At 37.1% G+C, this 13,995-nt stretch overlaps 1 protein-coding gene across 2 annotated transcripts in view; it reads left to right on the top strand.

Annotated features, from left to right (window-relative positions):
* LOC141461765 (TWiK family of potassium channels protein 7-like) overlaps positions 1–13,995 on the top strand; it is a 224,632-nt gene that overhangs the window by 1,145 nt on the left and 209,492 nt on the right. For both annotated transcript variants that reach the window (XM_074143076.1, XM_074143075.1), the window contains exon 2: positions 77–148. The gene's annotated coding sequence lies outside the window, so the exon portion shown is untranslated. The remainder of the gene's footprint in view (positions 1–76; positions 149–13,995) is intronic.

Genomic DNA, 13,995 nt, shown 5'->3' with positions numbered 1-13,995 from the left:
TTAAAATTAATCGTCAAAATATATACCTCAATTTTATTAAATAAGCCTTAAATAAAATTTATTTCTGGTTTTACAGGTAAGCATCTCAGTATCCTTGCATTGATTGTGCGGTGATTGTGATTAACCAGAATCAACCATCGGAGACCAAGTGAGTAATTTTTGAATATCAGATATTAGCAAAATTGCTGGTAAGGTCTATTGTGAATGGCATTAAGGTATAAAATGTTGGAAAATTGCCAGCCAATGAAGGCTCCTACTAAGAAATATGGATTTTGTCACCCGATTAGCGTGAAGGATCTTACTGAAGAATAACAGGTGTTCAATATTCGGTAAAATGCTCCTAGTTATCATTTGTTCCTTGAGACTTGGGTATAGAAATTAGGTACTTAAATAAGGGTGCAACTGTTTCTGAGGTATGCGATAAGGCCGAATACAGGGTTACCGAGGTTATAAATAATTAGTTTTGGCTAATTTGTGGTTCGAATTATTGTGTAAACATGATTTGCGGAAGTGATGGTCAATAGTGTAGAATTTTAGATAATTAATTAATTTTAGATAATTGGGATTCAATTAGTGGAAAACGAAACGAACCACTCATTGTTTAAAGTTACTAATAGGCCCTGATTAATCACTAACCGTCTTACCACAGCCTCCAAAATTACAGATTAATAATAACAATATGGTCAGACATCTTGAAAATTTACATACAAACGCTTTCTAAATCATCGCTTTTACTGTCCGTTCTGTATTAAGTTACTAGCAGTGGTTTTGAATCATTATTCCTACCTTACTATAGTAATAGTAGTTATTGTAATAGTGCTGGTTTTCGATTATCCGTTTTAACTTCTTCTGTGGACATAAAAGTGGTTTTTTTGCCAAATTCATCTGCATGTGTTTGTATAACTCAAAAATGAAAAATCGCAGATGATTCAAATTTGATATTTCGGCAAGGTTTAGGAAGTTCTATTTCCAAATTCAATCGACCTAATTTGTATATTCTAGCTCTGCTATCTATATCGGTAGTAAGAGCCAAAATATGCTGATCTGCTGGCCATTCTAGCTAGTATTCACCATTTTTCCTTTGTTTGTGAAGTTCTGTTTCCGAATTCGGTCGACCTAACGCGTATATTTTAGCCCTGCTATCTATATCGGTAGTAAGAGCCAAAATACACTGATCTGCTAGCCATTCTAGCTAGTATTTCCCATTTTTCCTTTGTTTGTGAAGTTCTATTTCCAAATTCAATCGACCTAATATGTATATTCTAGCTCTGCTATCTATATCGGTAGTAAGAGCCAAAATATGCTGATCTGCTGGCCATTCTAGCTAGTATTCACCATTTTTCCTTTGTTTGTGAAGTTCTGTTTCCGAATTCGGTCGATCTAACGCGTATATTTTAGCCCTGCTATCTATATCGGTAGTAAGAGCCAAAATATACTGATCTTGTTTGTGAAGTTCTTATTTTCAAATTTTAGGGACCTAATATGTATATTTTAGCCCTGCTATAGATATTAGCGTAGAGAAGCAAAATCACTAATTTGTTGGCCATTCTAGCTAGTATTTCCCATTTTTCCTTTGTTTGTGAAGTTTTATTTCCAAATTCGATCGACCTAATATGTATATTTTAGCCCTGCTATCTATATCGGTAGTAAGAGCCAAAATATACTGATCTTGTTTGTGAAGTTCTTTATTTTCAAATTTTAGGGACCTAATATGTATATTTTAGCCTGCTATCTATATCGGTAGTAAGAGCTAAAATATACTGTTGTGCTGGCCATTCTAGCTGGTTTTCCCATTTTTCCTTTGTTTCTGAAGTTTTATTTCCGAATTCGATCGACCTAATATGTATATTCTAGCTCTGCTATCTATATCGGTAGTAAGAGCCAAAATATACTGATCTGCTGGCCATTCTAGCTAGTATTTCCCATTTTTCCTTTGTTTGTGAAGTTCTTATTTTCAAATTTTAGGGACCTAATATGTATATTTTAGCCCTGCTGTAGATATCACCGTAGAGAAGCAAAAACACTAATTTGTTGGCCATTCTAGCTAGTAATTCCAACTTTTTCTTTGGTTTTTCAACTTCTATTTCCGAATTCGATCGACCTAATATGTATATTCTAGCTCTGCTATCTATAGCGGTAGTAAGAGCCAAACTATACTGATCTGCTGGCCATTCTAGCTAGTATTTCACATTTTTCCATTGTTTGTGAAGTTCTGTTTCCAAATTCGTTCGACCTAATATGTATATTCAAGCTCTGCTATAGATATTAGCGTAGAGAAGCAAAATCACTAATTTGTTGGCCATTCTAGCTAGTAATTCCAACTTTTTCTTTGGAATTCAACTTCTTTTTCTGAATTTGAACGACCTAATTTTTTACAATCTAATTCTGCTTTAAGTATCAATGGCTTACCATCACATTTGGCGTACCTATTTTCGTGAAAATAAGATTTATAACTTTTTCTAGCAAAAGTTTTTGTAGTGCTTAGAAGTTTTGAGGGATGGAAGTGGTTTCGTTTTTACTCTAAAATACCATTTAGATATTTTGTACTCTCTTACCACCTATTGTATAATAATAATAATTATTATATGAGTGGGCTGATTGGATAGCTACTCGTACTTTGTGAATCTTGTATCTTTTGCACTGAAAAGTGTGTCTCTAAAATTGGGTTTGGAGAGGATTCCTCGGTTTCAATAATATGCTGTTCTGTAAACTGCCTTTATACATTATATACGTAGAACTTTGACTTTAAGCTCACTTTAATGTTGGTAAGAATGGTGACACAAAAGTCCTGAATGTGATTAAAATTTTTGAGATATAAAAAATACCTTGAGTTTTAAAAAATGTATTTTTACAATATTCCTTTATTTTCATCCACATTTAATTAAAAAGCACAAAGTTACACACCACTTCTAATGTTTAAATTGCTATATTATTACACGGTTGAGGGTGAAAAAAAGAGGAAACGATGGTATAACGGCAGTAAATTGTTTAATGCATGAATGGACGCCGGAGAGAATGACTGCCTGCGCCTGGCCAAAACTAACCTACAGAATGAGCGACAATCTGTCTCACCTCTGGTAAAATGTTGAAACTAAATTAATTCAGTGTTCTACTTTTTCTATGTAATTTCCATTTGAAAGTTAACCGACTTCTTCTTGTTCTGTCTGACACAAACGCACACAGCATCGCCTAATGAACAAGCCACGGCTGGTAAACTAATTGTTATAATGAACAAGTTTGAAAATGGCCGGCACAGACCGAGTTGAAATTAATGAAGTAATGGAATGTATAAAGAAAGGTAATGTGCCAGCTGCTAAAATAAACCTCCTTTTCAATGATCGAATAGAAAAATCAATTCTTTTCTGCAATCGATAAATAATGGACCGACTTACTATTATACTACATTTAATGAAGGTAGTTCAGATTTCACTTCTGATTAAACGAATTCATAATTATTTTCAAATATTATTTTTGTTCTTTGCATCAAAAATAACATTTTTTTTGCAGTCACAGGACCTCCCCAAAACGGTGTATTTCTGGTGGAAAATTAATATTGAATACCGATCACGAATAAGATAAAATTGTAACTTTGATCTAAAATTTCTTGACAAATATTAGGGATATCGAAACGGGGGTTAACGTCATTTTTCACAATCTTTTACGAGGGTCGTTTGAAAAGTCCGTGCAAAAATAAAAACTACTTAATTTTTTGGGGTAAACCTTTTTTATTTTTCAACATAGTCTCCTTTTAGGCTTATACACTTCGTCCAACGCTGCTCTAGTTTGTTGATCCCTTCCGAATAATAGGATTTGTCCAAGTCTGAAAAATAGCCATTCGTTTCTGCAATCACCTCCTCGTTTGAATAAAATTTTGTTCCCGCCAGCCATTTCTTCATATTGGGGAACAAATAGTAGTCCGAGAGAGCCAAGTCTGGAGAATAGGGGGGATGTGAAACGAGTTGGAACCCTATTTCCATTAATTTTGCGACCACAACTGCTGAGGTGTGAGTTGGTGCGTTGTCGTGATGAAAAAGGACTTTTTTGTGGGCCAATCGTGGGCGTTTTTCTTGCAGCTCGGTTTTCAAACGGTCTAATAACGATGAATAATATGCACCTGTAATAGTTTTACCCTTTTCCAGATAGTCGATGAGGATTATTCCTTGCAAATCCCAAAAGACAGTCGCCATAATCTTTCCGGCCGAAGGAACGGTCTTCGCCTTTTTTGGCGCAGATTCCCCCTTGGTAACCCATTGTTTAGATTGTTCTTTGGTCTCAGGAGTGTAGTGATGTATCCATGTTTCATCCACAGTGACGAAACTGCGCTTAAAGTCCTGCGGATTCTTCTGGAACAGCTGCAAACCGTCCTTGCAACACTTCACACGATTTCGTTTTTGGTCAAGCGTGAGCAATCGCGGCACCCATCTTGCGGATAGCTTTGTCATGTCCAAATGTTGATGCAAAATATTATGTACCCGTTCATTCGAGATGCCCACTGCACTAGCCTCACGCACCTTCACTCTTCGTCATCCAACACCATATCATGGATTTTATCAATGATTTCTGGAGTAGTAACCTCAACAGGGCGTCCAGAACGTTCAGCGTCACTTGTGCCCATATGGCCACTCCGAAAATTTTGAAACCACTTATAAACTGTTCTAATCGAGGGTGCAGAGTAACCATAATGTTTAACAAGCTTCTCTTTAGTCACCTGAGGCGTTTTGCCTTTCATAAAGTAGTGTTTAATCAACACACGAAATTCTTTTTCGTCCATTTTTTGAAAATCACTCGACTTCCTCGATTCAAACAAATGCCAAACACAAAGAAATAGACCGATCTGGCTGAAACTTGGTGTGTGTTCTTCCAAGAGATGCTACTAACTAAACATAACCTCGATACGCGCCAGTAGTGCTATCTCTCTGACTTTGCACGGACTTTTCAAACGACCCTCGTATGTAGTTTTCATAATCATTGTCAAAACCAGTGGTCCTTATGAAATCCCGATCAGTTTTTTTAGTCATAAATCCGCCAAAAATGAAGATATTGCATCGGAGGTGGAAAATTTGAAAACTAGACCAAATGGTATTTTCTAATCACAATTAGTATTGGCAAAAATCTAAGTTCTAAGTAAAGTAAAGTAATTGCCTATTTTTTCAGGCCGGCTTAACGTCCAGCTACCAATTAGGTGTCGTGGACGGAGGCGACTAGCAAACATACTTTACTGTAAAATTCCTTTTATTAACCATTAAATAAAATCCAAGGCCTAAGCCCGGGAATCGAACCCAGTATCACAATACATATTAGCTTTACAGGTCTCGCCATTAACCGCTCGGCTACCATGGCGCCTTCTAAGCTCTAAGTAAATCTTAGTACTGATGGCAAGGAACTGATGTCTGCATTGCAGGAGAGAGGGGGACACATTTGAACAGAATTTACATTTTCTGTTACAGAGTGCCCAGAATCGTATTATTGGACCTTTTTATTTTGTTTTCTACAACTTTCAAGTCTTCGTAACAGATCTATATCAATACTTGGTACTTTACATACATATCTATATTTTTTTAATTTAAAAATTTTGTGTCAAATGTTAATATCTGCCCCACTGGTGGGGTAGCTTTGAACACAATATAAAATAGAAAGAAATGATATTACTTTACTCTGAATCTACCTTCTATCAGTTATTTCTCTCACTACTACATTACTTTCTCTTTTAAACCACTGATATCTAGTCCAAAAAATCAAGAATGACTCCGTTCGGTATGTTGTACCAGAATTGATGGATTTAGGAAGTTTGAACAAAATATTCGGTTTGTTGCGCTTCTTAATGTAGGTTCGGACCACTTTCCCCTTCTCTGCGATTAAACAAAAAAAAAGTCACAAACTTGCAGGTCGGTAGGGCACATTTTAACTGGTGATGTTGTAAGTAATGTGCCCCCTCTCCTTCCATAAAAGAAAATATAATAGCCTACACTTTAAAGGTTTAAAAATACGAATTCCAAATGTTAATATGGACTAATAATACTTACACCTTGTCCACTACAATCTTCACAATACACTACCAAAGCTGCAACAAAAATTTTACTTCCACCTTACAAAATATAACATTCCTCAATTCTGAATTTACGAACAATGAAAACGAAGGGAAACTCTTTAAATTATACAACAGGTCTACCACAAAATAGGGAGAAAATTACCAATCATAATTGTTTTAAATATTTGGCGAGAAATTAAAACTGTTCAAAGGTAGCCCCTGTTCAAAGGTGCCTCCTGTTCAAATGTGGACTTTACAAAAAAAGAAAAGAAAAATAAATTAATTAAATAAAATTAGTATCCTAACAGAAACATAATTTTTTTATTAAAATTAATTTGAAAAAGTCATTTAGAAGTTTTATGAGGCATAAATATAAGAATAGGGAGTTTTGTCTGCCATTATTCTAGCGCATAACTGCTAGCAGCGCGTTAGGGTTTACAGTGCCAGCTAAAAGGTAGAGGAGAATTCTCTACGACTCCCTGGAGGCAGATTCTCAGAGAGATTTGTCTCTAACCAAATAAGCACTTAAAGGACGGTGAAACCTAGAGCAAATTACAAGCCATAGTAAGCATGAAAACAGTCATGTTTGTCTTTTATTGCAAGACTGTTTCTACAAAATATGTAACACACGCTTTAAGTATTATTACGTCATTTTCTCTACAATTTCTTGAAATTATATGCAGTATAAGCTTTTACTGCAATCAAAAAAAAGGTTTTTGTAAAGAACGTAGAAATTTTGAAAACGCTTAAGTGCTATTTTAGAAATTGGTCTATCTGTTTGTAGCGACCAATAAAGACCCTAACCCTAACGTAATGTATAATTGGTTAATTCGGTGACCGTTTTAAAGCGCAACCCTTAAAGCTAAAATGTATTGTGGTATTGGGTTCGAGTCCCGGTCTGAGGACTCGGATTACATAAAGAAGAAGAAAATAAATTTATTATTCTGGGACTATTGTCCCCTAAGAATAAATACATGTACAGTTGGAGGACCTATTAGTTTGGCCTAACTTTTAAATATTTATAAATAGAAACAAGTATTTACAAAAATGAAAAATTAAAATTAATAAAATAAAGGAATACAATTTTAATTAAGGAGAAAGCTGGTTAGAAAGGAGATAGTTGAACACAAGGGACTTAAAGATGGAAAGGGTATGAGCATGACGAACAGATGAAGGCAAGGAGTTCCAGAAAGAGGTAGCGCGTATTAGGAAGGATTTGTCGAAGGATGAAGTACGGTGTGAGGAAATACAGAGATCGGAGGAACGAGATCTAGTATTACGAGAATGGATCGAGAATTGGAACTTGAAGAGTTGGAAACATGATGGTCTTTGAGAGGGGATAACTTGGAAAAGGAATGAAGCCAAAGAATACTGTCGGCGGTAGACAGGGTAAAAAGCCACTTCAACTCATCGTAGTAGCGGCGAAATGCGAGAGTCTCTGGGGAATGCTGAAAATAAATCTTATGAAGCAGTTCATGGAGGCGCTTGAGCTTAGCTTCAATATCACCAGAAAGACCGCCATACACTAAACAACCATAGTCCGAAATGGGCGGAAAATAAGAGAGGAAACTAGGAGTTGCCGGGTCTTAATTAAAACTGCTTCAGGATGTGGATGGAGCGGCGAGAGATTTGGGAAACATGGTTTCTCCAGAGGAACAATATACAGGGTGTTCATTTTAAGATGGCTGAAATGCATTTCATGCTTAAACGGTTAATGTGTGCAAAAAATGGTAGAGGAAAAATTACGGTGTTCTTTTGTTACAGACAACATTTTCTATCACCGAGACAGTGAGCTGTAAAAAGCTCCTAGGAACAGAAAAATCTATTGGACTGCAGTTGGATTCGAACCCATGATCTCCACGTTGGAATCAACGCTAACTATTGGACTGCGTTTTACTTTTATTTTTTGCACAGAGATCACAAACCCATAAAACCCTATAAATTTAAAACTTTTGCTTAAAACCCTTTTCCCTAAAATTCGTATAAGGGTACTAATTTAAAAGTACGTTTGCTAGCACTTCCGTCCACGACACAATTTGGTAGTTGGACGTAAAGCCCGTCTGAAGAAATACGCAATTACTTTACTTTTTACTTTTTCTGAACTACAGCTTCAATATTTGTACTTTGTATAGGGTCCACAATTAGATCATGACAATAAACTTTTGTGTATACAGTCGAGCCTCCCATAAAGGACACTCTCACTAGCGACCACAGCTCTATTTACGGGCCAGTTTTTGGATTTCCCCGTTTTACCCCTACAACACTTTCTTGTATAAAAGAACCTCCGTCTAACAGGTCACTCTACATAGCGACCGCGGACATTGATTGTGGGAAACGGATTATATGTTTCACCTCCCTCCAACGACCACCTTATTATTAAAAGTTCATTTGACGCGGAGATCAAAATAATTATCCCCTCTCAAGTTTTTTTTTTTTTGTTCTGGTTTTTCCTAAAGTTTCCTATATAAGCTCATACATCTTGTACCATTTTAATCATTTTTCAATATTACTTTGGACGAACAATATTATTTTTTCCGATATGTCTCCCAAACGAAAGTGGTTAACTCTAGAAGAGAAAATAAATGTGTTGGAAGATTTTGCAAAAACCAAATCGAGCCATCGTCAACTTGCCGAAAGGTTTGTTCTATTTTTCTAATAATAGATGATAGTATGATGATAATTTTACCATAAATTATTGTTATGAATAAATGTGATGATTATTATAAAAATTATTAAATAAGTCAATAATATGAAGTTTTTTGATAAATTTTTTGGATAATTAAGAAAAACTTGATGCATATCATATAGCTAAATAATTATGCAATTATGTACGTTTTTAAATCTATTAATAATAAATAATTTTTAAATAGATGTTTGGAAAAAAAAAACCCATATTTTTTCATTATGAAACTTGCCTACCTCCTTCTAACGGCCACCTCCAAACAGCAGCCACTTTGCTTTCCCCCGCCAGTGACCGTTATTGAGAGGTTCGTCTGTAATCATAAAACCGGAAGGAGAGCAATATCAGTTCTTAAAATCACAAATGGGAACAGGAAATAGAATGGAACAATGATATCTGGAGTTTGCCTTTTTTGAAATTGTATTTGAAGATTTTTGGAATAAAAAATTACAATAATTAGGAACACCCGACTGAAAACAGGGAATACCAACTTATAATACGTGTTTTCTCTAGTTTTGTTTTTAGAGACTTTACACAAAATGGCTAACACATCATTTGAACTAGTTTCTGCTCTGTAATAAAAATCATTTGTTGAAGGAACCAAGATAGTAAAAAGAAAAGTGAGTTATATATTTTGGCATTTTAAAGAGAATAGCTCTATTAATACTGCCATAGTATCCCCAGGGTACTGTCCATCTCCCTACCTGAGCCAATCCCTCGGGATGCTGGACTAGAATAGGCCCTAGTTTAATTTGATCCAAGCTTATACTAGCTTGTAAGTCCCATTTTACAACTAACTGAATTACTAACCGATTTCCACAAAAATAATAACCTTTCCAAATAATATTAATAATCTCGGATTCACGAGATTTTTTCGTACTCCATTAATAAAATGAATTATAGATTGTAGAATGTTTCTCCGCATGTTGGTGCTCTATTCTCGCATAAATCCACAAGACGCTTCTTGCTTATAAATTATCTGACCGTTTCAAGGGTTAAAATGAATTATTATTCTTTTTTTATCAAATTTCTTCTATGTTAACTTTCAAAGTACAGTCCATAATGTTCAATGATTAGTTGCCTTCTAGAAGCCAGCTGTTCGATTCCCTGCCGGTACCCACTCTTTGGGTTTCGACTGGAAAAAGTCTTTCTACTCCAGTTCTTATCTCCACCAATGTCTTGAATGTTTTCCCCTTAAGAAAGCTGAGCCATTGCTCGGGAAAGATGAAAAGTCCGAAGGCGCAAGATCCAGGAGTATAGGGTGGTTGCGGTAGAAGTTCGATGGCATCCATTTCAGCAAGTTTTTGCTTCGGGAAGCGTGCGGCCGGGCGTTGTCCTGTTGCAGCAAAATATTTTTCCTATTCACCGGGGTATCGCTTCTCCCAAAACTTGGTGCATTCGTTGCAGCTGTTCCGAATAAAGCTCAAAACCAACAGAACGTCCATCCGGAACTAACTTATAGTGGCTTTCAAACTTCCAAAACTCTCAAACTTTCAAAATTCCCCCAAAAAACCGACAGCATTGTCTTCTTTTCAAATTGACATCGCCTTGCGACCGGTAGAACAGGATGGGCCTCGGTCTTTCCACTGTTCTGATTAGTTAGGATTGCGCTAGTAAATCCACTTTTAATGAAACGTTCGCCACTTGGATGTTTGAAGGAGCAAACGGCAAGATAAGCTCACGTGGAACTTCTCTACAAGCTCTCTTCACTTTACCTAATTCTTGTAAGTGGCGATTCACACTTGACTGAATCACCTGACTGGGTTCATCTTCAATAGCGTGTAGTAGAGCCTCGCTGTTCACAAGAGACGGTCGCCCTGAGCCTGTCTGCCTTTCCAAGCTTTCAATTCGCCACTGTCAAGATAAACTCACGTGGAACTTCTCTACAAGCTCTCTTCACTTTACCTAATTCTTGTAAGTGGCGATTCACACTTGACTGAATCACCTGACTGGGTTCATCTTCAATAGCGTGTAGTAGAGCCTCGCTGTTCACAAGAGACGGTCGCCCTGAGCCTGTCTGCCTTTCCAAGCTTTCAATTCGCCACTGTCAAATTTGGCGAACCACCTTCTCACAGTCCGCTCATTAAAGTTAGATCTTCAACTTCCCGTATCAAACGCGTGGTTTCGGTGGCTGTAAATTTTCTTTTCCAGTAATGTTGCAGAACTTCAAGAAGACCTCAATAATATCTCAGCATGGGCCACGAACAATAAGCTTACCCTGAATGTAGAAAAGACCAAAGCTATTGTTATTGGCTCCAACCCACTCCTTAAATCATTGGCTCCTCTTCCTAATCTTTTCCTTTACAATATCCCAATAAAATATTGTTCCTCTGTGAAAAACCTTCGTATCACTTTTGACCAAAAATTATCCTGGAAAAACCATGTTTCCCAAATCTCTCGTCGTTCCATCCATATCCTTAAGCAGTTTAATAGTTCCCGTCACCTTTTTCCCCAATTAAGACCCGGCAACTCCTAGTTTCCTCTCTTATATTCCCCCATTTCGACCATGGTTTTTATGTGTATGGCGGTCTTTCTGGTGATATTGAAGCTAAGCTCAAGCGCCTCATGAACTGCTTCATAAGATTTATTTTCAGCATTCCCAGAGACTCTCGCATTTTGCACTGCTACGATGAGTTGAAGTGGCTTTTTCCTCTCTATCGCTGCCTATATGTTTTGGCTTCTTTCCTTTTTCAAGCCCCTAAAACAGGACAAACGGCAATTTAGTGGTGGTAGACATCCTCCATTTGACCCAGATTGCACAAACTGCATAAATGCTCTAGCTCACTTCTCCCAATTCTAAAATTCAGCCCTAAGAGCTGTCCTCTTACCTTAAATACATTTTTCATTAAAATAAAATTATTATCATCTGCAATATATGGATTTTGTAAACTCAATGACAAATCCTTATATGTATAACGACTAGCCCCTGTTTCCAAATATATTATATAGTCCGGCGAATTTCGTGGAAGAGAGAATATTTTTTTTATTGAAAAAGGTGAATACTCTTTCAATAGAAATAAACCGCCTAAAACCCTAAACTTGCGCAGCATAACAAATAGTTAAAAACTTCCAATTTAGCTGTTATGGGGACGTCATGAAAGAAAAAGCCTTGTCGCAGAATTACTTAGAATTTCATACCTTAAAGTCATTTTGATTGAAAGAATGCGAAACAAGTACTGAGCCTCACACAGAGTGATATTATGTTTACAAAATGATTTAGTGCAGTATTAGGATATTAAAAAGATACCAATAACAACAACAATGGAATGAGAACGAATGGCCAATGAACATCGACTAATTAAAAGAGGCCATTTTGTTTTATACACACCCCAATATTTTATTTTGGGGAAGAAGGCGTAATCTGGCTAACTATTAAATAATAACTGGAATCTAGTGAAATATAATCATGGCTTCAACTTCTACGAAGTGATTAAATGCTAGTTTTTTTAAAAAAAAAATTCTAATGTTGTGCTAGGATTACCAAAAACACGGTCATGTACGAGGGTCGTTTGAAAAGTCCGTGCAAAGTCAGAGAGATAGCACTACTGGCGCGTATCGAGGTTATGTTTAGTTAGTAGCATCTTTTGGAAGAACACACACCAAGTTTCAGCCAGATCGGTCTATTTCTTTATGTTTGGCATTCGTTTGAATCGAGGAAGTCGAATGATTTTCAAAAAAAAAGACGAAAAAGAATTTCGTGTCTTGATTAAACACAACTTTATGAAAGGCAAAACGCCTCAGGTGACTAAAGAGAAGCTTGTTAAACATTATGGTGACTCTGCACCTTCGATTAGAACAGTTTATAAGTGGTTACAAAATTTTCGGAGTGGCCATATGGGCACAAGTGACGCTGAACGTTCTGGACGCCCTGTTGAGGTTACTACTCCAGAAATCATTGATAAAATCCATGATATGGTGATGGATGACAGAAGAGTGAAGGTGCGTGAGATTGCTAGTGCTGTGGGCATCTCGAATGAACGGGTACATAATATTTTACAAAGCTATCCGCAAGATGGGTGCCGCGATTGCTCACGCTTGACCAAAAACGAAATCGTGTGAAGTGTTGCAAGGACGGTTTGCAGCTGTTCCAGAAGAATCCGCAGGACTTTAAGCGTCGTTTCGTCACTGTGGATGAAACATGGATACATCACTACACACCTGAGACCAAAGTACAATCTAAACAATGGGTTACCAAGGGGGAATCTGCGCCAAAAAAGGCGAAGACCGTTCCTTCGGCCGGAAAGATTATGGCGACTGTCTTTTGGGATTCGCAAGGAATAATCCTCATCGACTATCTGGAAAAGGGTAAAACTATTACAGGTGCATATTATTCATCGTTATTGGACCGTTTGAAAACCGAGCTGCAAGAAAAACACCCACGATTGGCCCACAAAAAAGTCCTTTTCCATCACGACAACGCACCAGCTCACACCTCAGCAGTTGTGGTCGCAAAATTAATGGAAATAGGGTTCCAACTCGTTTCACATCCCCCCTATTCTCCAGACTTGGCTCCCTCGGACTACTATTTGTTCCCCAATATGAAGAAATGGCTGGCGGGAAAAAGATTTTATTCAAACGAGGAGGCGATTGCAGAAACGAATGGCTATTTTTCAGACTTGGACAAATCCTATAATTCGGAAGGGATCAACAAACTAGAGCAGCGTTGGACGAAGTGTATAAGCCTAAAAGGAGACTATGTTGAAAAATAAAAAAGGTTTACCCCAAAAAATTAAGTAATTTTTATTTTTGCACGGACTTTTCAAACGACCCTCGTAGATCTAGCGGTTTATCCGTGCTTGACTGTGATTGGTCACTTTTGAAGCGTTATGGTGGTGGGATAAAGAAAGTGGCTTACGCCCGTTATATTTATCGCTAGTTTGTTGAAGCGATGGTAAAATATAGATCGGTAACGTTGCCTTCTGCTGTCACTCTTGAATTCATAAGCTTCACATATTGCCCTAAGCCACCCCCTCCCATTTAGAGTGGGCTAGTAGGCTAATTACGTCTGTAGGCTGCGTAATATTCATAGAAGCGTACTTGTCCTAGGCAAACACTAGCCGCTTCACCATCTAATATTTACCTAGTTTACATAAAAGATGAGATGGTCTATTCAGTTTACTCTGCTTCACACCACTTCTATCCTACTGTTTTCCCATCTACACGGGCCGATCCTATCCCCGTTCCTGATTATCTTTAGTATACCCTCCAGTGCCCTTACACATTCATCTAAATTTACTACCATCAAGCGATCAAACCACCGCAATGCATCAGGCTATAGTATCAACTT

Source organism: Rhodnius prolixus, unplaced genomic scaffold, assembly GCF_049639745.1.
Source record: "Rhodnius prolixus isolate KJV_2025 unplaced genomic scaffold, Rpr scaffold_12, whole genome shotgun sequence".
NCBI classification, from domain to species: Eukaryota; Metazoa; Arthropoda; class Insecta; order Hemiptera; family Reduviidae; genus Rhodnius; species Rhodnius prolixus.
Note: the sequence above shows the minus strand (reverse complement) of the source record. Positions and strands in the feature narration are given on the sequence as shown.